Here is a 24,850-nt window from a genome sequence, read left to right on the forward strand (position 1 = left end):
TTCATCAAAACCCTTTTCAAATACGTAGGTATTTAGTCCACAGATGCTATTTGAAAACATTCTTTGCTTTTTAATTAGTGGAAGTTAGGGGTCTGCCCGTGTAGTCCACAGGATTTACCCAGTAGTTACATGATAACTCATCCACAGTGAAGGGAAACAAATGGCGATTCACAGGGACAAGAGATCCCAAGACAACCAAGATAACTTCCATCTGAAAATACAACATTCTAACCACTACACTGGCGTCATCTAATTGTTCCTATCATCTAATCTTTCCTGGTAGAATGTTAAACATAGGTTTAGCTTCTTTGGGGAAAAAGTAGCTCATAGATATTACACAAAAACCCCAGAGTTAAAAACATGAAAATCTAAATATCAAGGACAAAATGAGTACATTTCTTAATTCTTGCAGGATCTTTCTCTGAATCTTTCCCTATTTCCCATCTCATGCAAATCCCCCCTTTCCCCAGGCATCTAGCTAGTAGATTCCCAGGTGTGCTTCACTGGATTGCTAAAGGGAACTTAGGATTTACAGACCCCTACTACACACAAGGCACTTCTTAAAAGTTTATTCAATAATGTTGTAAATGGTGAATTGGATCACTGTTTAGCATACAAAGAAAGATGTGAAAACCTGGTCTATCCAGGAATTCTGGAAAATGAGCACCAAGTTTGCCAGCAGCTGTAGGTTATAAAGAAAATTCCAGAGGAATTTCTCCTCTTCCTCATTTAGGAAATTGTAGTTTTCCTACCAGTTAATGTAAGAGAGGTTTTCCTCTAGCTTTGATCATCAAATCAAAACAAATGACATAAAAACTTAGATAGAAATTTGGGGATCAATTGTCTGTTCTGTTGTTGTTTTGAAATAGGGCCTTGCTCTGCAGGCCTGGCTAGATTAGTGCTCACCATATCATGTAATCCAAGCAGCCTTGAACATGAAGTAGTCCTCAAACTTTCACCTCAAAATGCTTAGGATTACAGGCATGAGCAACCTTGCCCAATTTAATTGATTTTAATGAAGAAAGGAAAGGCATCATGGTTTTATTAATGAAAGTTATCAAGAGTAGCAAATATAGACATAGGAAATAACAGTTGCTTGTCTGTTTAGTGTGTGTGTGTGTGTGTGTGTGTGTGTGTGTGTATGAGAGAGAGAGCATACTTAACATTCAAAGGACAGATGAATAAGTTTCTCATCAAATAGAGATGTTATGTATAGATATAATAGAAACAAACTATGCCAGTGTCTGCCATGATGCTGGATGTAATCAATGCTATTTCCTACGATTTTCACAACATCACAATAAAACTAGTTTTTATTACCCATACTTAATACAATTCTCCACTGAACATGCCTAATGAAAGCTGTTAGTGTAAATTTGGTGTTATTAACAATCAAATACATCCTGGTTGCAAACAGATAACTAGCATTGTTCCTTTTCATCATATACTTACTATAATTATCTTTATCAAAACTTTTAATCCTGGGTCTGCAAGATAAGAAAGTGGGTAAAGATTGTTACTGCCAACACTGATGGCCTTTGTTCCATCCCCAAGCACCAAATGATAGAAGAGAATTGAATCCCAAAAGTAGCCCTCAACTCCACACACATATTGTGGTACACACACACACACACACACACACACACACACACACACACACACACACACAAATATTTTTAAAAAGGATTCAAAATGCCCTTTAATCCCAATTATCTTAGCTCTCATTTGGAAATCAGTATAACATAAATTTGCTGAAGAAATTACATGAATGGAACTTCTTGGAGTTTTTAACATTTAGAAATAACTTAGTGAGTATTGAATACCCTATATTTTTTTTGAAAAATAATTTTTTATTTTTAAACAAAGCCAAATCAGGTGGTAGATATAAATGAACTTACTGCTTATATCCAAAGAACAGTGCTTGTCCACAAAATGGAATTGTTTCAAGTGCTTGCAAAATACAATACATATCTGAAACTTCTTAAGACTTTTTTCTATACCGGTACTCTTTTCTTTTATCATGTTCCCTTCTAAGATTTCAACAGGGAGTTCTCAATATTTGTGCACTTAACAAAAATACTATTCATAATATTAAGTCTACAAATTTATTGGTGTCCTAGCTTAAAAGTTTTCTTTTAATAATTTAAGCAATATTTACCCACAGTAAGACAATAAATGTTTTCAATAAATGTTAGATGAAGGTGAATGAATTACTCATTTCCATTCTTTGTTATTTTTAAATCTTTACATTTTTTCAGGTCTTTGCTTCCTTTAAATTGGACATACACTTATCTGCTAATTGATTTTAAGAAAACACATCATGTTCTCCTGGATATAAAAGAACAAATGATTGTCTTTGTTCTACTATATTTTTGACAATTATATTAAAATTGTATTGGGTACTTGATGTGCTAACATTTAAGTGCAGCACAACTTTCTCCCATTATTTGCCCCTTGTTACTTCTCTTTAATTAATATTCACATGGATGATTCTGGCACTCCTCCTGCCTTAAAAAAACACATTTTAGTTTATAAACATATCTTTATGTTGCTGTGTAACAGTTATCTCAGTTTCTGAAAGGAAAATAATGGCCATGTATTTATAACATGGAACCCTGCTATTTCAGAGACTTCTTCAAATTTATGAAGACAGAACTAAAATACATTTTAAAATTTTTGAAATTAAACTATAATTACATCATTGCACCCTTTCTTCCCTCCCTCCAACTGCTCTCACCCACTCTTCTTAAATTCATAACCTCATTTTCAATTGTCATTGCTCTCTCTTTCTTGTTCTTTCTCTCTATATATATTATATTGTATAATATATACACATATAAATATGAAGAGAGACATGTGTGCATATAATGTGTAAATACAACATGCTTAGTCTCTCTAGTCTTACTTGTATATATATATGATTTCATGACTCACCAGTTTGTATTGGATAAACAATCAGGCAACTTATCCCTAGAGAAGAAGACTTATTCTCCTTCTCTCAGCATTCCTTAGTTGCCTGTAGGGATGGGGCTTTGTGATATTTGTTTAGGGGTAAGTTCCTGTGAGATGTCCCTCTTTTGTGTTAGCATGTCTATTGGTGTTGGTACCTGTTTGGGTCTTGTTTAGGCCTTCATATTGTTGAGGTATCATGGATGCAACAAAATATATTTTAAAGTGATTCAGTCTTTAGGAAAACGTATATTTGAAAATATATTACTGAAAAGAAAGATCATGGGAGGCACTATGAGACCTAATGCGAGGTGAACAATAGAGGTTGTATGGCAACGGTGTGTAAGAAGAGGTTCTGAGCTTAAAATTGAAGATAGAATTGAACTCGGGATATGGAGAGGCCGGAAAGATGAGTATTTCAAAGTGTATGATTGGAGAAGTGTATCTATGTGGTATCTCATGAAAGGCTTTGGAAGCCAATGACCATTGAAAGAACAGAATTGATGAGACCTGTCAACTTGCTGTGTTACACAACTAAGAGGAATAAAGGTAAAATAGGTAAAGTGAGAGAAGATGTCAAGAAGATGTTGATTAGGAGAATATGACAATATGGGTAGCCACTACCCCAAAGGGAAATTCCTAGACACACATAGATATACAGCACTAGATTTCTCATCTGTATCCCATAGTTTTGACATTACACAGGAAGAGCTGTGTAATGTTTACACTTGTAATAGATTTGCCTGGCCACCATATGGCTACCCTGCTAGGCTTGATTTCAGGTGTTTAGGATTTGTGTGGCCAATGTTTTTTCCATGGCACAATTTTAAGAAACCAAGTCTACCCTCTGTCTTATTTCCTATCTAAACCACCTTTTACTTTTATGTGTATGTGGTGATAGGGATTGAATCCAAGACCTTGCACGTACTAGGCAAGTGGTCTACAAGTGAGCTGTATACCCCAGCCTACTAAACTGAGTTCTTTCTTTTTCACTATTCACTAGTTCAGGGAATTGATTTATATTTTAGGTTTCCTAACTGAGCAAATGAAAGTGAAATAATTAATAAGATTTTTATGTGGTTTCCATGTGCCCTACATTATGATTAATGACCTGTTCTCAGAAAAATTTCTTTAGTGTTATTGTCATCAGCTAACATTAAATTTTGGCCTTTAAAGTACTTAATTTCTTTTCCACAGTACACTGACTTTGTGATCCTATGGCAGAGTTATAGCTAAGAGACAGGATAGTCACTAAATTAGAGAAAGGAAAAATGATAGCCAGGCTCTCTAAGACCTTCAGACGAAGGTCAGTGACCATTTGGACAGCAATCATTGACAAATCCAGATCTGCAGCTCTGTCTTCATTATACTTTATTATATCCATGCCATTGATAAACTTCTCAGTTTATGATCTTTCAAAAATTGTATAAATCCAAGTTTGTTAATTTGATTCTTCATATTAATAGGCAATGCATTAAGTTTGCATTAGAACTAAAAATGATGTAACCTACTTTTTGAAAAGAGCAAAAAAATCCAGTTAACATATCGAAACATCCCTGCCACAAAGAAAGTATGCTGTTTATTGCTCTAAATTATTCAAAAGTTTTCACACAATTTGTTGTAAACATCAGACTGAAAGAAGATTCTAGAACTATTATTTAGTACGTTTTGATTGAATTGCAGTTTTTTTCCTTCTCTTTGTGTCTATGAAGGTTACAGTAAAGAATGGGTATAATAAAGAGTCAGTATGATAGTTGGACAGTAATACAAGGATACCCTTGAATAATGCTGAAACAGTTACACAGAACTATTATACTGTCAGCACTATCAAGAATTAATGGGGTTGCAAAAAAATGTTCACCAGGATCTCTGACCTCCCAAGGTTTTCAGGATTTTATTCGTGAAATGAGACCAGCAAATAAGAATCAAACAAAAGAATCGAGTGCCCTAAGTGTTTAGACTGTGCATATAAAAAAAGGTAAAGAATCATTGATGCCTGCTCCTCAGCTGAAGTTCCTTCTGAAAGTGCTCCTATAAATTAGCATGAAGCTAAACTGCAGTTACCTCTTCCATCTCAGTAAGCATCTATTTCCTATGTGCCATCAAAGCCCTTTGCATAAGTCCCTTATACATGGTACACACTATGTCAGTTTTCCTACTTGATCAAAGACATTTTTTGAGACAGTCTCACTGTGTAGGCCAGGCTGCCCTAGAACTCACAGAGATCTGCTTACTTTTGTTGGAATTAAAGACATATGTCAGCACATTAATGCTGTAGGATATTTGATCACACTGTGAACCTTGAGATTGTGTTATTTACTGGAAAAACCTGTTTCAAGTTGTGGTGTGACTCAGCCCTAGTACACAGCTTTAATTCAAGAGCTTTCTGCTAATTGTAAACAGGATTAAATAAAGTCAAGCATAGGTCAAGAGGCAGAGCAAGCAACCAGTTAACAGGAAGTGAACAAGAAAAAAGCATAGAGAGTAAGAGGGAGTCAGGAGGATGGCTAGAGAGACACACAGGAAGTAGAGGGGAGGGACATTCAGTTTCAGGTTTTTTGTTTGAGACAGTAAAGGAGAAAGGGAGTTTTTTGGGGGGACAACAGTGGAGGACGAAGGTCAACTGGGTGCTTTGTCTGCCTCTCTGAGGTAGTAAGCTTTCACCCCGGCATCTGGCTCCCAGGTCTTTATTGGTAAAATCAAACGATTAAGATTTAGTTAAAAAAAACACATTAATTTCTATTTTTCCTTTAATTGCCATTGTTCTATCATTTCAGACTGGAAAATACCATTTTTGAGTTACAGATTAGCTTATGCATTTTCATTCCTGGAGAATAGTTGTTTCCATACTCATATATTGGGTAATACTTACTTTAAAACTGTTTTTGTTGTTCTTATTTCCTTAAACCTTTAGTATCTAGGAAGTAAAAAAACACAGTCCTCAGTTTGGGGTTAGGAAACAGTCTCGTAGAGTAGAGAAAGTAAAACAAAAAAGGTAACATTCCACATTGACTATACTGATAAAAAATATAAAGTTTAAAAGAATCAAGCATTTACAAGAATATCAACCAAGTGGGTCTATTATAGATTGCTGGCAGAAATACAAATCTTTACAAATGCTTGGGAAAATGTTGGCATTATCTCCTAAAATTGGATATTCACAGTGCATAATTTTAAATAACAAATTAATTATAGCAAGAGAGCCATGGGTGGTACGATGATAATAGTGATTCACACACTAAAAGGTTATAATTAATCCCATTGTATTCACTGAGGCCAGAATCTTAGAATTCAGGTGGCTGAGTACCCAATATTGGACATTCAGTCTGGCAGAAGTACAGGGGGTATTGGGTATGTGTATTTTTGTTTGGGATAATATTATTTTAGTGTTGGGTTTGCTTTATAAAAATTACCAATGAATAGTTGCTGAGCTAATGAAGCAAAACCTGGGGGGAAGAAATGATTATTTGCCAGACATATGTCCAAGTGGCAGCTTTTCAGTTATAACCAAGAGGGGGAAATGGGAGGTGCATCAAATGTATTGTGTTGTCTTTTTGTACATTTGGGAGAAACTAAGGTCCATCCAGATACACAGGAAAGATGTATCATTGTCCTTAGTACAATTCGAGTATAATGATCCATGTACTTTTACAAGAAATAATACACAGTTTTGAGCAGTCACCCCACCTTTAAGCCAACATAAGCAATGCAGTACAAAGCAACTTTGTTTTGTGAGAGGGGAATTATAGAAGGAGTGGAACTATGTAGAATTATTCACTACAAATAATTCCCTGGTGCACAAGAGGGCACAACAGTTAAGAGTCCATGCTGCTCTTCCAAGGGACGGAGTCAGGTAGGTAACTCACAACTTTCTTTAACTCCAGCTCCAGGGGATATGCAACCATCTTCTGGCCTATGACAGAACAAGTACACACAGAGAGAAACATGAAATTTTTTTTAAAAAAAGAAATAGCTCTGTAAGTTTTAAAACAAATGTTTCAAACATGGTAATTCATGAAAGAGATAATGTCCTTGAGAAGTAGAAAGGTGTCTAAGTATGACAGATGCTCTTATATGGTGAACATCTAATATTGGTCCTGCACTGGATTCTGCACATTTTCCCCATAATTCTCACAACAATCGAGGATGAAAATATTACTGGTTTTCTTCAACATGTGAAGAAACAGAAGCCAAGAGGCCTTGAACAAGTTTTCTAAGGTACTACAACTAGGCAGTGACTGCTGCAACTCTTAACACAGACTCACCTAATTCTCAACTCCTATTTCTTTCCCCTGAAGTAGACCCCAAGTTGTAATCCCTGCTCCTTGTTCACCCCCTCCTCCAAGCTGCTTCCCCTGCACAGACCACATGATCCCCCACCCCCATAGCTTTGTTGTCTCTAGCACTGGCAAGTGACCCATTGGTCCCTTCCTTGACCAACTGGGCATCGAGCAGTGCGAAAACAAAACCCTCCAAAAGCCGGGAAAGTCACACTGTGGACTACTCCCGCATGCAGGTGGGTACAAAACAAAATGGGTCCTGTGACCCTTCCTGAAAATTGTGAGGGAGTGAGAGGCAGGCAACTCTATGACCTCTACTCTTAAGTAAAAACAGTCATGTCCATATCAGGTTAATAGCAAGTACTCAGGGTTAATCTTGTTCAGACATCATTTTAATCCTTGCTAACTGTGCAGCTTTTAGCAATTTACATTAAGCCCTTTAATATTCAGAGTGGGAGTCCATAAAATATGTTTGATCTTATTGGAATGGCCCAAGGTTCTCATGGAGATTTCATGAAGGCATACACTGATTTAAGTTTCTTGACAAAAATGTCCATGAAGTGTTGCTGAGAAAGGACAACACATGATTTTCTTCCTTTGACACAATGAAAAGGAGACTAAAATTATCCTTCGAGATGATGACTCCCTTGTATTTTGTTTCTCCCATGCTCTTATTAGATTCCTGACAAACCAGCACTCCCCAGTTTCTTCACCTCCTGTATGTATATGGTGTAGAGAATTAGATGTAGAGATTCTGTCCCTTTCTTTCCAACTCTTACTTCAAGGTCCCTTGCAAGCCTCTTTATAATTTTCAGATATGTTCAAATCCTCACATGTCTACTAATATCTCCCTCTACCACATAGTGAGTAACGGGCAATTTTTGGAGAACAAGTTTAACTTCACAAACAAGTTAGAGCTTACTGTTGCACATACAGCAGTCTCTTTCGTAAAGTATAAGCTCAATGAATAGCTATAGATGAGTATGTTCATATAACTTATCTGCAGAGTCAAACATTGATTATTGTAAGTAGAACTAGGTAGAGGCAAGCACTGGGATTTTGAATGCTGTATTTTTATAACCATATGGAAGAAAATGATTTAGAATCTAGTAAAAGCTGGGTGGTGATGGTGCACACCTTTAATCACAACACTCGGAAGGCAAAGGCAGAAAGACTTCTGATTCTGAAGCTGGCCTGGTTTATAGACTGAGCTAGGACAACCAGGGGTATACAAAGAAATCTTGTCTCAAAAAAAGAATCTAGTGAAGATGACTTTGTGAAACATGAATCCATGATATGTTCTGTAAGGAAAACAAGTACACTGAAATAAGATCTCACATTTCTCCTTTTATTTATATAGATAGTAATCATGCCTTTCTAGGAAGTGGTTTTAAAGTAGGGTTCTACACCATAAAGGACGTAGGGATCTCAGGTATATCTTTTTTTTATATATTTAAATTTCCTTCAACAAAGTCTAACCCTTTATGTTCCTCTTATGTAACCTATTTAAATTTATTTATTTTCATTTTATGTGCATTGCTGTTTTGCCTGCATGTATGTCTGTGTGAGGGTGTCAGGTCTGCTAGAACTGGAGCTTCAGACAGTTTTGAGCCACCATGTGGGTGCCCAAGAATTGAACCTGGGTTCTCTGGAAAAGCAGTCAGTGCTCTTGACCACTGAGCCATCTCTTCTGCCCCATAGGTCTATCTTTGGATCATATTTGTTTTCTGATAATTAGGCCAGCATTGTTAAAGGATGTACCCAACTTTAAATTCATTATAATCTTACCATCTGGGGAACAATGAAGGTGAAGTACATCACTGAAAAACACATGCCTCTGATAAAATTTAAATCCTTAGTAATAGCTTAATTATGATAACGATACATTGCCCAAATAGATGACTTTAACCTAGGCTTGCTCTTCTATTCAGCATTTCAGAGTATGTTTTTTTTTAATTATTGTTCTTTAGATTTCCATCTTTATTAACATTAGCGAATCAAGGAACTTTTACCTTTTCGAATTTGTGGATGATAAGGAAGTATGAGAACACAGGCTGTTCCTTAGATGAATTTCCCTCTTGAGTTTCCAGAGACCCGGTCCCTTTGGACATAAAAGTAAATGTTGTCTACCTTAGAAATATAGGAAGATAGAGTGCTCACCTGACCCATTAACCCCGTGAACCAATATGTTCAAATACAGTTTGATTGTTTGCCCTCTACTAGTTTCACTATGGAATAAGTGCTATTTGAATACCCCTCCCCCATCACACTAATACCAGGAAGGGATAAGTCAGGTCTTTTCATTAGATTTTAATTTCTTAAAATCATGTTGTTTCAGGACTTGTCTTAGAGGTCCATGGGTAGGTGAGACTCTGTCAAGCATTTTTTTCTGAGGGAAGCATGCTGTTTCCCTTGTAATTATTTTTGACTTCCTATTCCTTCCTGGTGGTCTACTTTAGATTCATTTGAAACTTTGTGGATGGAAAAGTATGATAATTTAGTTAATATCCTAATGTGAAACCATGAAGTGACAAAGACTAGAATGTCTTTGCTATAAACAACTGCCTATATTTGAATTAAGTGTGTTTATTACAGAATGCAATATTCAAAAGGAAACACAATTTATCTATATAGTGCTTCCTTTGCTACACTTACCCTCTTGGGGTCTTGCTGGAAGTGTATTGCCCATTTGTTTGTTTGTTTGTTTGTTTGTTGTTCTTAAGACAGCAAATTTTGATCTGGAGCGGATGGTGAAACTGCCGCTGTTCAAGTACTTGAAATTCATTCAGCTGCACTGTATTTTTAATCATTAAACCTTTCGTTTTAGCACAATGACAGATGGAATCTATGGGTTGGCCCATCAGATCAGAGATATTGGAATCTTCAGTATACATTCAAGCATTCAAATATATATTATTGCGATATTATACCAGTGTTATCACAGGAAAATTGATCTTTTTCGTTGTTTCATACAAGACTTCTAGGTTACTGAGGCTGTCCTTGGGTAACTGTATTCAATTCATTTTTTGTCTTACCCACCCCAATAACCAGAACTGCAAGCACATGCAGCTGAACCTAAACATTACATTATTTTTTACATAAATCAACGCACAGATTTGTTTCATTAAGTTATAATTGCTGAAGGTATTCTGTCTGTCTAGGTAGGTGGATAGGTGGATGGAGAGATAGAAAGATGTTAGATAGATGAATGATAGGCAAGTAGACAGGAAAATGATAGATAAATACATAGCTAGACAGATAGATACTAGATAAACAGACAGAAATATTATCAAGTATGACAGTAGACAAGATTTTACTCATTATTTGTGCATGAATTTATCATTAGACTTTACTAGTTCCCCTATGTATTCTTCCATAGCTTATTCCACAAGAAATGAAAAAGTCACAATGTGCATCTTCATATTTTTGAGATTTAATTTAATATAAATATACTTTGAACTTCAAAATTGGGCCCCTTGAACCACAGTTCCTAACATAATCTTCCTTCATCTACCCAGAACAGAAAGACATTGGATTGGACATTTTCTACCGAGAAGGAATTAGGATCAAAGCTACTTTTGTCACTCTTGGCTTTGTTTTCAATACTAAATATTTAAAAGCTTGTTGAACATGGTTTGAATTTCAAAGTGATATAATTATATTATCTCAAGAAATATTTTTAAAAGGCAGCAAATGACTATTTTGTTGAAGATTCATGCCTCCCGAAAAAATACAAAAATTCAATAAAATTCCATAATATGTCAAGAGTTTCCAGTGACTTAATATACTAAAATAAGTGTAAACAAAATCCCATATCTGGAAAATTACATGATGAAGTGGAATGATTTTAATTTAATGCTGATCAAATTCAATTCTATTAAGGTGACTATACACTGTAGTTGTCTAGGATAGTCTGTTTATACTTTTGATTATCTATAATAATTTCTTTGACTCTCAAGAGTATCCTTATCTGGATGCAAAGTTGCATGCTTATTTCTACTCATTCATGGAGGCCCAAGTGTATAAGGATACATAAAGAATTATGAACAACTAAGGGTTCCTGGAAGAGTATGGAAAACATCTTAAAAGTACAAGATCTGTATATGAAATCATTGCAAAGTAGCCTCTATGTTTTTAAATTTAAAGCTTACATTTGAGGTATACTTAGTAAGTCCTGTGGGAATTCAGAGAGACAGTAAAGGAGCATCATTGATTGGGCTAGGCTAGTTTCCTAGAATAGTTGTACTAACAGGTGTTACATGCATGAACAAACTGGTAGTGATTGAAGTGACTATGGTCCACAGCTTTACACCTCAATGGAAAAGAGTGAGCACAAAGAAAGCCATTTTAGAAATAATAACACAAGGACTCATAAATTGTGGTCTCTCAGCCTGTGCCAGATACTGCCTAAGTTTTTTATTTTGTTTATTTGTATAAATGAATGAAGTGTATTTAATCATTCAAGATTTTTAATGGTAAGGCTACTTTGTATAACACCATTAATCGGGTCTGTGTATATGACCTGTCAAGTATTTCCTCCTCTGACTTTTACAGCAATCACTATTGTCACATATGTTTCCAGTGACATAGTATTGTAGTCAGTTTGGGATCATGTGTTTCTCTGTCAAAACACAAACAAACAGGGCTGGAGAGATGGCTCAGAGGTTAAGAGCACTGCTTGCTCTTCCAAAGGTCCTGAGTTCAATTCCCAGCAACCACACGGTGGCTCACAACCATCTGTGATGAGATCTGGTGCCCTCTTCTGGCCTGCAGGGATACATGCAGACAGAACACTGTATACATAATAAATAAATAAATCTTAAAAACAAACAAACAATCAAAAACAATTGTTGCAGGTAATTGACCTGAAAGCAACAAACATCTGTTGTATTAAATTCATTTGTTGACATATCCTTTATGTCATAATTGAATAGAACCCACATTCCATTCCTTGTGATAGTGGTGGTACTTACAATAGTAGTGGACTCCACCAGGAGAAGTTGGCCTTGCATATTTTCAGAGCAAAAACTTCAGTTATGCTACAGGTAGTAATTGGGGCTCCCAGTTGTTCATAGGGATGCATGATTGCTATGTATGAGTCCCCTTTGTCATTTTGCACAAGTGAAGCCAGATCTTCATTTCCAATACCACTCTAGCTTCAGGAAGACTGTTCTCTTTTCCAGTGTTCATCACCCAACAGGAGACACCATGCTCCCTGAAGTGCAGGTAGAGCAATTGAACAGCAAGCAATTCTTGTTGACTCAAAGAAGTGCAGATGTCTTCTGTGATTCCAGCTGGTTCAAGGCTGCAGGCCCACTTCCCTTGGCAGTTCTTTCCATTTCAGGGAGTGGGGAAAGTGGCCCTAAACCATCAAAATGGATTATACATCACTCTTGACATACATGGATACTCCTCTCCATTAACTGGAGAAGTAGAGATAGATTTAGCTGAAAAGCAATCTGAGGATGAAAACACAGTGTCTTTTTTTTTTTTTTTGGTTTTTCGAGACAGGGTTTCTCTGTGTAGCTTTGTGCCTTTCCTAGAACTCACTTGGTAGTCCAGGCTGGCCTCGAACTCACAGAGATCCGCCTGGCTCTGCCTCCCGAGTGCTGGGATTAAAGGCGTGCGCCACCACCGCCCGGCGAAAACACAGTGTCTTAACCTGTTTCATACTTATGTACTTTTAAAATGTGGTAAGATAAAAAGAGTTATATATTTATCTGTGAATAAATTTTGGACTTTCTTATTATAGTGAATACAAAATCAAGATCAAATACAAGCAATGTTTAAGGTGATCCTTAGTTACTTTATATTTATCACTTAACAAAAAACAGATCATGTTTTCTGGTAAGATAGAAGTGTCACATTATATTTAAATCTAGCTGTAACTCACATACAACTGTTATCTTGCATTATTGATACTGATGCTCATGATACAGATGGTAGGAAATGAGATGAAGATTTTGCAAAGAAAACGTTAAACTAAAAGGAACAAAACAAGAGCTGTAATAGATTTTCAATTATAAATGTTACAAGGAAAACAAATAGTTAAAATTTAATCTGAGCATTGTTATTACCTCTCTATTTCATTTGTGCACACAGAACCTTTTGAAGCATCACCATAAGTGTGGTATTATGGTACCTCTTTTAGTATGGTAAGACAATGGAAATCATTTCAAAAATATTCCTAGTATCATTCACTAATTTTTACTTTAGTGATGTACTTAGCATGTATGAAAAGCCTTGAATTCTAACCATAGTAATGCCATAAATAAATAAATAAATAAATAAATAAATAAATAAATAAATGAATGAATGAATAAATAGAGGGAGGGAGGGAGGCAGGGAGCAAAGAAGGAAGGAAGAAAGGAAGGAAGGAAGGGAGGGAGGGAGGAAAGCAGGAAAAGGAAGCGCTTGAAAAGAACAAGACTATAAAGGAAAATTAAGCTGTTAACTCGCAGATATTTGAAGCATTTAGCCAGTCTCAGAAAATCTGAAAAGCTACAGCACTGAGAGCATTGAGCTGGAAGGCGGTGGATCTTTCCTCTTCTTCCTCCTCCTTCTCTTTCTCTTCTTCCTATTTTACTCTTCCTCTTCCTCCTTCTCTTCTTTTTCCAACTGCAGAAAGAAAGTCATTATTGTCTAAGAAGAGTGGGTATAATTTTTAAATGAAGGTGTCCTAATTGAAATTGTTAGGATAGTAACTAAGCCCTCTTTCCTGATAAAATATAAAACCTTTCTAAATCAGAAAAAAGATGAATCTGTTACCTATTGTGTTTCAGGTTTACTGACTGAGTTATGTTTCAGTTAAAGATGAGGTTTACTTAGTTTTCTCTTTTTGAAACCAAGTATTTCAATAGGCCAATAATGGCCTTCTATTTCCTACTCTCCTGCTTTATCCTGCCCAGTGCTAAAGTTACAAGTAAGGGCCACCAGGCCCACTATTTTGTCACATTAATTTAGAAATAAATGACTGGTTGAAATGAATCATTTCTGATTTTTTTCTGAAGAAACATATGCATAATTTATAAACTGCTAGTCAGGGCCACAAGACTTAAACATAATAGAAAATGACCATGTTGAACAGAAAATTGGTCACTATTATTATTACAATATGGATTTAAGAGCATAAATATTTCATTACCAAGAACTATAGCTTAACAAATATAGGTCAAACATGTTATAAGTGGTGTCCTGATATGTTATACTATTTAAGCTTATAACATATTTTTGGCCATGAATTTGACCATCTTATTAACAGCTCAATTAATATTCTATAGAAATAATGAATATTCTTAATTATTTTTAAGTATTTTTTTGTTTTGCTTTTGCTTTCATCTCTACATAATTGAACTTTTTGGTATGTTGGTTTTATTATGAAAAGAAAAACAGTTTCTCTTGTCACAAAAAAATAAATACTTTGATCAAATCTTTGATTTCTATTTATATATTAAAGCAATATGGAAGAAACATTTCATATGCAGTTTATTGATTAAATTGTAAATATTGTTAAATACTAATTACAAATTCATGAGGAATTTTACTTTTGGAGGAAAATATCATAATCAAAATATGAACTCATTTGTTAGGTACCTCTTGGCATTTTTTGGAAGGTTACGCTGTCATAGTACCAACACAATCTAAATCTAGGAGGCAGGTGCTCACATGTCCTCCTCCATGTTTATAAAATACATGGAGGAGGCCATAGTGGCAACTGTCACCGTGATTGATTTCGTTGTGACAGAAGACTCACCAGCTGGTGGTAGTCAATCTTACATCAGGAAGACCATTACATTTAAACTCAAGGTAGCACAAAGGAGAAATGTTTTGAAATGAAAAGATTTGAAATGCAGGATACTTTTCTCATACTATTTCTTCTAAACAGCATGATATAATGTTTAAGCCATGCATTGTTTTTACATCATAATGTCAAAATGATAATTTGTATGTTCCAAAGACAAGAAAATGTACTGATAAAAGAACTGATACCTTTTAATTGTGTTGTCTAACTTGCTAATTTGTTGTATAAGAATAAGTACACTTGAGAACATTAATATATGAGCAACATGTTTTATATTCTTCTTATTCTTAAGTTAAGAATGTATTAAATTCAGTCTAGGAAATAATATTGTTTTATGAAACTCAATGACTCTGAAGATTAATATTTGAAGTAATTATGATATATTATTGAAATAATGTCTAGACAATCATAATTAAATTATAAATTCATCATTCCTTTATTCAAAAAATATTTTTTAAATTTTTATTTATTCTTTAATACAATACATCCAGACTGCAGCTTCCCCTCCCTCTAATCCTCCCAGTTCTCCTGCACTTTCTCTTTCCCTTAGATCCACTGCCCCATCTCCCCACAGAAAAGGACAAGCCTCCCAGGGATATCAACTGAACATGGCACAAGAAGATACAATAAGACCAGGCAAAACACCTCTCACATCAAGACTGGACTGAAGGAAAAGGGTCCCAAGGGCAGGCGAAAGAGTCAGAGAAACCCCTACTCCCACTGTCAGGAGTCAACAGCTAATAAATGTTGGAAAATTTAAAATTGTATTCTATTCTTAATAGTAATTATCACAGCTTCTATCGAAAGAGACAGTCTTAGCTTTAATTGAGTGTTGACAAGGCATCCCTGAATCAAGAATATTACAACTGGATTTTATCCTCGTAACATCTACACTTCTGTATATTTTACCCACACTTTTAATGACATGAGAAACAAAGATATCACTAGGCATGACAACTGAGTAGGAATAATCACAGGAGACTTTTTATTTGACACCGAGTACCTACAGGATAAAATGCACTGATAGGCTACTAGAAAGGGAGCATTAAAAATTGCCAGTTACCCTGTATCGCTTGCAACATCACAGGAAAAGGTGCATTCATGTTTTGATCTTATAAGATTGAAATCTCACATTACATGGAAAGGTGCTGCAAAATGTTTTAATCTTTCTATGAGATAATAAAGCTGAACAATATGAAATAAAGATAACAAATTATCTATATTTTTTAATTATTGAATTTCATTTTGGATTTGATAGACTGTACAATTTTGAAGACTTAATATATGCAAGACCCCGTGTATGTAATAAAGACAGAGTATATTCTTCATATTCAAGCGTCTTGCATGTAGTGGGCAGAATATTCTGACCATCTCCTCAAAAGCAGGGTCTTTCCACCTAACATGGTGGCATTATAGCATCTTTTATTCTACTGTGCTTTCTATTTCTCCTTTACAATTTTTATTGCTTTGACAGTGCTGACAATGGCACCTGAGGACTTACACGTGCTAGGCAAACATCTCACCACTCACCTACATATCTAGCCTCTGCTGCTATTTATTTCTTAGATTAAATGTTCATTAGGAGCAGATTTCATGTATAAATGCATGCCACTGAATGATGTTGACATAGAAAATTCAAAATAAGTCTCAGGTGCTGTCCCTTGATAAGAAAGTAGATGTGCTTTTGCCCAGACGTTGTATTTGAGAAAACCAGACTCCTGTATTGTTGGCAATGTTTCTCCTTCATTGATCTTTAGTATACTCACACTGAAAAGTTAAGAAGCAATTCGGTCAAGTGCTGAAAGTGATTTTCATACTAACTCCATTACAGAACGTTTTCAGTTTTTATTTGGTTATATTTTGAAGTAAATCTAGCAGCAGCAATAAAATTCCTATCAATCCAAACTTGGCTGCATGCAAATTTTTGTCTGTTTAAAACAAACTAGGGAAAGTCTTTTTCTTTCAATAATTAGTTTCCCATTTTCCTCATTAAAGTTCAAATTACTTTCAAAAGCAAAGAGGATAAGGATATTTCCCAGCAAATTACCATTTGAAAAGATCATTGAGGAAGAGTAGTGTACCATTCCGTCAAGATGTGGTCTTCACTCAAGCAGTGATAAAGTAAACTATAACTTCCTGTATGGATTTTAAATATCCAGTCTGCATCTTTGTAGCTTAACTCATGTTACTGGATTTTATATTAAAAAGGAAGCAATCAAAGTAGATAGGAAGGAATTGCTACAACTCTGAACCTAAACTTTATTTGTATTGCTATTGTGTGTATATGATGTCTGTACATGGGGCCACATGTGCCATGGCATACATGTGGGGGCCAGAGAACAAATTTGGTTATTTCTCTCCTCCTATGTGAGTTCTAAGGACCTAACTTAGGTCATCATTTGACTAGCCCATTACCCACAGATCCAACTTGCCAAGCCAACCTTGAGTTTTTAATAAAAACACATGAATGCCACACAGATTAGAACTTTTAAAAATTGGAGTTGAGGTGGAACTCAGTGGTAGAGTATGTATATAAGGCCCTAGTCCTAGAGATAGTTTTTAAAACTTGGTTCATGATCTCAGTTTGAAGTTACTGTATGAATATATGCTCAAACTCTATTTGCAATGCTGAGGAAAGACCATAGAGTTTCCTGCATGCTAGGCACAAACTCACAAATATTTGATCCATAAAATGTACAAATGACATTCAGATTAATAAAAGATAAAGGCAAGTTTATGCATATTTTAATTTATTTTTTATGTATGGACTCAAGTATTTAATTATTATTACTTGGATTTTGATTTATTTGTAGGGCTACTATAACTGAACAATACCATTTTTAAAGCTCTCACGTTTCTTTAGAAAGGCGTGTGATCTTCTATAGGCCTTTGGGAGTTTATTAGTTTTTCTAGAAACTAGCTGTGACCAAACAAGTGTTTGAAGAAAAGATTTCTTGAACTAATCATGAATTTTCAGTTAACTACTTACAGATCCAAGTTAATAGCAAATTTAACCCCAAAACATGACTTAATAATTAGCTTCCAACCTTGTCAGGGTAGTGTGATAAATGACTATGTAATGGGGGGACCCTCAAGACTGAAGTTTGTAAGACAGAATTTGTCTTCTAAGAAAATAATTTTAAACTAGGGTGTGCGATTTTTCCAAAAGGGGAATGTTTTATTTTCTCCTCAGACATGAGCTTGTGGTTACATCAGATTACTATTGCTTCCTTTTGAGTTCATTTGAGATATGTGAATAAAGAGTGTTGCAGATTAAAGAGCACTTAAGCTGTCTTACTGCTTTTATTCTTGGCAAAGCTCTAGAAGCAGCCCTATTAAATATTGTCTTAGGGAAATGGTGGTAGCCATATTGATTGCTTTGTAGTCTTTATTTAGGTCATATATTGTGTATGTTATTAGTTTTGTGCAAACTTGATGCCATATTGATTTGTCAGCCTTCACATACTATTTATATATGTCTTGATTTAATATGAGCCAAAGATAAATTGCATGACTTAACCTGGATAGTAAGGGGACAGGATTTGGCTTGGGGAGGGCTTTGAGCTCTGGTTTGTTGTCTACATAATCCAAAATAATAATTTCTCACAGGATAAAACTCTCAGTGTGACAGTATCTTGCTAGGAAATTTTCAAAGTGGAAGATAATTATAACACTGAACTACTTGCATGGGCTGACAGTTATTAAGTACATTTTCTCTGCTGACTACATGTCAGGCAATTTTTGTTTAAAAAAAAAAACAAGTTGTTTTTAGTTTTGCAGAGAGTGACAGAGACAGAGAGTGAAAGAGAGAGAGAGAGAGAGAGAGAGAGAGAGAGAGAGAGAGAGAGAGAGAGAGAAGAAAGAAGGGAGATTGAAAGAGAGACACGGAGAGAGAGACTGACAGAGAGGCAGAGGTGCAGAAAGACAGAGTGAAAGAGAGGCAGACACACAGTCAGACAGAAAGACTGACAGAGAGACAGAGACCCAGGGATGCAGAGAGAGAGAGAGAGAGAGAGAGAGAGAGAGAGAGAGAGAGAGACAGAGAGAGAGAGAGACAGAGAGAGAGAGAGTGAAAGAGAGGCAGACACACAGAGAAAGAAAGAGAAAGGCAGACAGACAGAGAGACAGACTGACAGACACACAGAGATGCAGAGGGAGACACGTACACTGAGAAATAATCATTTGTAGCCCAGGCTGCCTTTGAGCTGAAGATCAGACCCTGTTTACCTCAGCCCTCCAAGTGCTGGGCTTACTAGTTTACACCACCACATGCAGCTAAAAAGAAAGTACATTTTTCACTGGAATTTGTAGGCTAGCATGTTTAAAAGTTCGGTGCTCTTCATGATGTATTCAAACACCCATTGTAGTTAGTAGAATGATTTGAGAGTTTGTATACTTGTCTAAGTACATAGGTTGTTCAAAAAATGATGCTACTAATTGTAATCCAGTATGAGCTTAATATTTATTTAGGCGAATATGTTTTTCTAAGAAGTTGGATGTAACTGAATTTACCCACATATTAAGACTATGGGAAAGTATGTAATGAGCTTCATGAGCCTCTTCATTTATGTTGAAAGATCATTATAAGCATAGCATTCTTCTTCGTTTCTTCATCCCCTCATATTTGAATCAGTTTGTGACAGTTAGATGGTATCATTCTTCTGTGGTGTTTATTGAGATAGTATATCACATGCTTGAGGAGTCTGAAGGGTTTAGCTATGTCAGACAAAAAGAATAGAGGCTTGAAAGTAGGTGATCATTTTCTAAGACTTTGAAGTCTTTAAAAATGGGTGGCAACATATTGAGGAAAATAAACAAAACAAGAAAACATACTAATTAAGGTATTCATTCTTAATGCTTTGTTGCTGAATTGTGCCTGGGTGATGGGTGTGATGTGAGGGACTGGAGAGCTTCATGTGGACTAGTTCTATAGAAAGGAAAATGAAGGCTCTTGCTAGGGCCAGAGCATACTCTATGAAAATCATCTGAGCTGGGGTGATAGGAATAAAGTATTTTTCATTGTGGCTGCCTTGGACAGAATAAAACATCAAAGCAATCCAAAGCATAAGACAAAGGTCACTTAATCATTTTATTTATTATTTTTGAGGGTGTGCAAATTGAATTTGGTAGCAAGCTAACAGCAAGAATTTGTGTGCTAAATGAAGTATGTACAAATATCAGGCTGTGACAGGAATAAAAAAAAAACCTTATTAATAGCTAAAGAAACAAATGCCTCGTGTAAAATGTTGATAGGAAATAGGGACCTTTAGGAATTAAGAAATGTGAAATAACAAAAACAAAAACACAGAATGGAGACCTTGAAACACACACAGTAGTCTCCATAGGTTGAAGTTTGGGATGGGGGAGTAGAAGAAAGAGGGAGAAGAAAAACATTATTATTATTATTATTATTATTATTATCATCATTATTATTATAAAAATAATGAATGACAAATATTTGGGAGGAAAATCTGTCTTAATTAGAAACATAAAAGCATAAGGGAGTTGTGTGTGGTGGCATGTGCCCTTAATTCCAGTACTTGGCAGAAAGAAGGAATTCTAGCTTAGCCTAAGATACATAGTGAAACCCTGTCTGTCTTTCTGTAGATCCAAAAAGGACAAAGAACAGAACTACAGAAAAAATTAACAGTGAAGAGAGTTTATGGAGAATTGAGAGCAACTAAAATCAGACAACCAAGAGCAACACAGTTGCTCATAGACACATACACGTGGCGTAATAAGAAATTAAACACAGGATTGAGAAAATTCCAACATGTTCCAGGCCAAGTCAGGGCAAAAATCAGAATGATTTTGAAAATAACATTTTATGGAAAAATGCCAAGATATATATTGTATCTAGAATGTATTTCTGAGTCAGTAGATAGGGTCATTCAAAATATATAGAAGTGTTACTAAAAATATAGTAAATCTAGGTGGACTCGTGAATGACAAATGCAAAGAGAAAAATTGGATTTTGAATATTATACACAGCATAAAAGATTATTTCATTAGTATATTATATCATAAAATTTTTTATACTAATTAAATAAAAAAAGGAGCTAGCCATGGTGGCAAATGCCAATATGCAACTGAAGAGGCAGGAAGATTGTAGGTTTAAGTGGAACCTAGGCTGTATCTTTTAAGCAGGGGATTGAGGCACTAAATCCAACATCTGGTATTGAAAAAAACAAAATCAAAACAACAACAAACAAATCAAGCAAACTATAAGACCACAGAATACTAGAAATCTACGCAATTAACATACATATTTATATTTTAAAATTAGCTATATTTAATATTCATATTTAATTTCAAGCCATAATTAATGTACTCTTAAGGCCTAATTAACAGATGACTAGTGTTTCAAATTGTTACATAAAGTAGCCTGTGTAGCTAGAGTTTTCCTGCCTGGCCCACAGTCAGGACAAATCTCTCTCACCTGCCAGTCCCACAGCCGTCAGACCCAACCAAGTAAACAGAGACTTATATTGGTTACAAACTGTATGGCCATGGCAGGCTTCTTGCTAACTGTTCTTACAGCTTAAATTAATCCATTTCCATTAATCTATACCTTGCCACATGGCTCGTGGCTTACCGGCATCTTTACATGCTGTTTCTCATCGTGGTGGCTGGCAGTGTCTCTCTGACTCAGCCTTCCACTTCCCAGCTTTATTCTCCTCCTTGTCCCGCCTACACTTCCTGCCTAGCCAATGGCCAATCAGTGTTTTATTTATTGACTAATCAGCAACACATTTGCCATACAGAACATCCCACAGCAAGCCTGGGTTTTGAAAATTATTTGAAAAGCATATTTAGATTTTTGGGGCATGCTTGAGATGTGTTTGATTTAACCTTATGCTTGAACATTTCCTTTGTAGTACACAGTGGAGATTTGTTAGTGAGGCACAAATTACAGTTGAAATTAGGGTGTAATTTCTATCTTCTGGAACTATAATAAATTCAACTGACTTTATATGCTTTCACTTTATTCATATAGTCATTTATTTTTGCTGTTTTGTGCTTTTGAGTTTGGCTCTTGCTCTGATGTTTCGACCTTTTTTATTTTATTTAGCTGCAAATATGTGTGGGAAATTTGACTAGTACTGGGTAATTTGATTACAGTTTGATAAGTTTTCACTACCTGCCACGCCCTGTGGCAAGCCCTGGAAAAGCAACGCATGCTAAGTTATAGTTCCTGGGAATTTATCCCCCAAGTCTTTCAGGGGCATACAGATGATCAAGGCAAAAGATGCATGAAATCATGAGGCACACAAGTGATCTAGAACAGAAAATGGTTGGTTCAGCCTAAGCAAACTTGGCAAGACTAGGACTGTTCTCTTGGCACAGAAAAGAGGTCATTGTCACTCTGGACAGAAGAAATGTGTGTACTAAGACAGAGAGGTACAGGAGCAGTGTGATCTGTGTCTTGGTGTTGCTGGGGTAGGGAGGTATCTTATGCTCATCCACTTTTTACTCATGGCAGAGGCCCCTATAGCAGGAGACATTACTAAAAGAGAGGGGACTGTGCCCAGCTCAGTGCAAGATACTTTGATTTTCATCTTCAGTATTATAGGTGAAGATGAGGTCAGTAAACGTGAACCATTCTTCTTCTGCCATTTATTCTAATGCCAAGGTGTCATATATTTGGGGTGGTTTGTCCCAAAACTGACACTGTAATGAAAAATTTCCTTTTCCATTATGAGCCATGTAAGCTGTGGAGACCCACAAAGGTTTCCTAGTGAGATCTGAGATTGTTTTTCCCAGCAGGGCTGGATTAGAGGATGGCTTGACCATGTGCGTGGTTACTAGATGATTGGAAGGGTCTACACTTGGCAGAGCTAGGGGGAGGTCTTTTGCTTCACCCCATGGCATTCCTATAAATAACCCTGTAGAAGAGGCAGGAGGGACCAGTGGATAATGATCCAGGCCCTCCCGAGGCTATCCTATGTTTCTATCTGTTTCTCTCCCCTTTATCCTTCTGTCTAATATCTCTTGTCCCTCTCTGCTCAAGAGTACCCTGTTGTAAAATGTGTGAGCTGGTCTCCCAGGTGGGCTCCCACAGTAAGTTACAATCTCAGTATTTTTTAATTAATATTCAGCTGTAGGCTAATTTTCAGAGATATTGATGGTATATTAATTAACTCATGAAAGTTTTTGCAAATATTATTTCACATGCACTCTGCTCTGATATGGAAGTGGAAACTATCACATATCAAGGAAGTTTTAGTAAAGTAATAATTTGTTGCTTAATGTATGCCAGTTTCTGTAGATGTATCCAACCTTCCCATCAAACAATAAACACAGAACCAATGCAAAGAAGAAAGCCAAGAGGTCAGAGCCAAGAGCCAAAACCTTACCCTTCCTCCTGCAGTGGTCCTACCTCTCCGAACCAGAGCTACCCCTGTGTTAAAGTCTTTATATAGAGTTCCTGTCCTGCCTTCTCATTGGTTGTAAACCCAACCACATGACCGCCTCCTCACAGCCTGTCTGTATAGGCCTCCAGGTTTTCCATGATTGGTATTAAGATTAAAGGCATGTGTATCCAATAATGGCTGTATCCCTGAACACACAGAGACTTACCCAGCTCTGCCTACTAAGTGCTGGAATTACAAGCGTACGCTACCACTGCCCTGCTTTCCTATGGCTTGCTAATAGCTCTGACCCCCGGGCAACTTTATTTATTAACATACAAATAACATTTTAATACAAATAAAATATCACCATATTTCCCCTTTTCTATTTTAATAAAAAGGAAAAAAAAGAAAAAGCTTATAACTAATATAAGAAAAACTATATACAAAAGGACAATAACTATATACAATATATACAAGTAATAAATACCTAAACAATGTCTAGTCCATTTGTATTTGACAAATTCAGAGAAAATAATTTCATTATCTATCCTATTTTTGTAAGTCCAAAATGTATCCTAATTAATCTTCAACTATAACTAACTAACCTTCAACTATAACTAACTAATCTTCAACTCCCTCAGAGATCCAAGAAGGAAATAATATTAGCTAACAAAAATAAAAACAGGAAGTGCACATAAGCAACCTCCAAAAAATTTGTGAGTTGACAGAAACAGACAGCTGTCTGGACAGTCACCTGAGGTTTCTCCGAAGTGCTGGGGCATCATCTTCAGCCTATAGGCCCAGCATATCCGACAGACTCATTTGTGAAGCAGGATGTACACAAGGTCAACAGTTCAACCTCACATTGAGTGAGAGTAGTCCATGTACCAGAAACACCTGAATTCCACCAGTGTCATGTCATGATTCAGGATTTCAAATTCTGGAAATTGCTGATGGTTTTCCAACTCAGCTGTCCATTCTTCCTGGCTGTGTATATATGGCTTCATCTCAGCATCCCATTCTTCTCCATATCCCTCCATCAAATGCCAGTCTACTATTGAGAGGCGTGAGCTTAGTTACTCTTCAAGAATAACTGTTTCAGCTGCTGTTCCATTGCACATCAGAGGCCATCGGCCCACTGCCTGTTCAGCTGCCTTCGAAGAAAAGGGCACTGTACCTTTTTCGAATTGCGAAGGCCACTTCAGGGATGGTGCCATATTGTCCTGGCCTCTGAAGATGCCTTTTGATAAAGCCATAACCACACTTGTTTTGGCAAGAATCAGTAATCCTTTGTTTTATGTCCTGTTTGTCCATTTTGTCCTGTTGATTCGAGGATACTTTGTTGTCCAGTGGCTAACTTTTGCCACAATGAAAGTTAACTCCATATGCAGTTTCTTCAATGCCCATATTTTCTCTGAAGCAGATTGGTACTGCCAGGAGCCGACATGTCTCATAGTCATAACAAA

The 24,850-nt window shown here is 36.1% G+C and overlaps 1 protein-coding gene and 1 non-coding gene across 3 annotated transcripts in view; both read left to right on the forward strand.

Moving 5' to 3' along the window:
- Htr2c (5-hydroxytryptamine receptor 2C) overlaps positions 1–24,850 on the forward strand; it is a 221,730-nt gene that overhangs the window by 24,244 nt on the left and 172,636 nt on the right. The window lies entirely within an intron of this gene.
- LOC128118240 (small nucleolar RNA SNORA35) lies at positions 7,350–7,477 on the forward strand. The gene has a single exon (XR_008221061.1). It is a non-coding gene; the product is annotated as a small nucleolar RNA SNORA35 (small nucleolar RNA).

Source organism: Peromyscus californicus, unplaced genomic scaffold, assembly GCF_007827085.1.
Source record: "Peromyscus californicus insignis strain IS unplaced genomic scaffold, ASM782708v3 Scaffold_10__1_contigs__length_136768540, whole genome shotgun sequence".
Lineage (NCBI taxonomy): Eukaryota > Metazoa > Chordata > Mammalia > Rodentia > Cricetidae > Peromyscus > Peromyscus californicus.